Here is a 1,440-nt window from a genome sequence, read left to right on the forward strand (position 1 = left end):
TCCAGCTCACAGTAACAAACCCTGCTGCCTTTAGCATGGCTGTCTGTCCAAAGCGGGAGCACAGACAGCATCATGCCGTGGGGTTGCTATACAGCATGCTGCTTGTCAGCTGCTTTTCAAGCAATGTCAGTGTGCTCTGGCTGCAGGTCCGAATGCTAATGGGATGCTCTTGTGAGTAAGCATTTTCCAGAATGAGTGTGTTGTGATCTCTTTGAACTGCTCTTTTTAGGGGGAAACATTTCCCAAAGCTGCTTGCCTGACTCCCTTGCCTCTCCACTGTGCCACTGACGGCTGTTTACGAACTACGTATGGCACCAGCAACAAGAGCAGGGGAACTAATCTGAGGCATCCAGTGTGTCTCCAGCCTGGCACTGCCTTGCTGTCTGATTTGGAGTAGCCACTAAAGCTTTCATAACGGTTATTTTCCAGTGATTTCCAAGACACATTTCCATTTAAAAGCTTTTTTTAGTAGCTTGGTTCTGTTTGTATTGGTTTGTTGTTGTTGGTTTTTTGGGGGGGAGGGGGAGGAGGTTGGGTTTTGTTGTTTTTTTTTTGAGTTTTTCCCTGTGCCTGAGGAAGAGCATACAATCTAGAATCTAATAAACACTGAAAGTCAAGCTGAGTTATTTTGGGTTGATGCAACTATAGTGATATTTTGCACTGAGGATTTAATTAACATTTCTTCTGATGGTAAATAAACCAAATAAAATCCAGCTCATCTTCCAAGAACTGAATTTGTTCTCCACTGCTAATAGCAGTAAAAATTATTAAAATCTTGTTTTAGTGAGGAAAGTAAACTTAGGTAATTATGAATGAATGAGAGGAGCCACTCAACCAAGTGAAACAATATATTTTATATTTGTCACATAAATGCATTTATTGTAAATTACATCTTTGACCTTCATTAGTCTCCTCTCATTTATAAGCTGTATTTGCTCAGCTTTGGAAAGCTGCTTGAAATACATGTGAAAAAAAGGGAGATACAGCAGAGTTCAATCATTTTTCAAATTTTAGGCCACATTCAGTTGCATTTTGCCAGAAAATACTCAATTCAAAAAAATCAAGAAGAAAGGTATTTCTTCTCCATTTTTGTGTTTACATTTTGTATCTTCTGATCAATTTCTTCACTGTATATTTTACTTCCAAGGTTGTTTTTTTCTCTAATTTTTACTCTACTGTTTTCCTTACTAGGTGTTTATCTCTTCATTATGGCCTTTCAGTACTTGAGGGGATCTTACAAACAGGAGGGAAACCTTCAGACACAGTCTGATACTGATAGGACAAAGGGGAATGGCTTTAAACTAAAAGATGGGAGATTTCGGTTAGACGTTAGAAAGAAATTTTTCACAGGGTGGTGAGACACTGGAACAAACTGCCCAGAGAGAATGCACCATCCATAGAGGTGTTCAAGGCCAGGTTCGATAGGGCCCTGGGCAGCCC

This window comes from Meleagris gallopavo, chromosome Z (genome assembly GCF_000146605.3).
Source record: "Meleagris gallopavo isolate NT-WF06-2002-E0010 breed Aviagen turkey brand Nicholas breeding stock chromosome Z, Turkey_5.1, whole genome shotgun sequence".
Taxonomy (NCBI): Eukaryota; Metazoa; Chordata; class Aves; order Galliformes; family Phasianidae; genus Meleagris; species Meleagris gallopavo.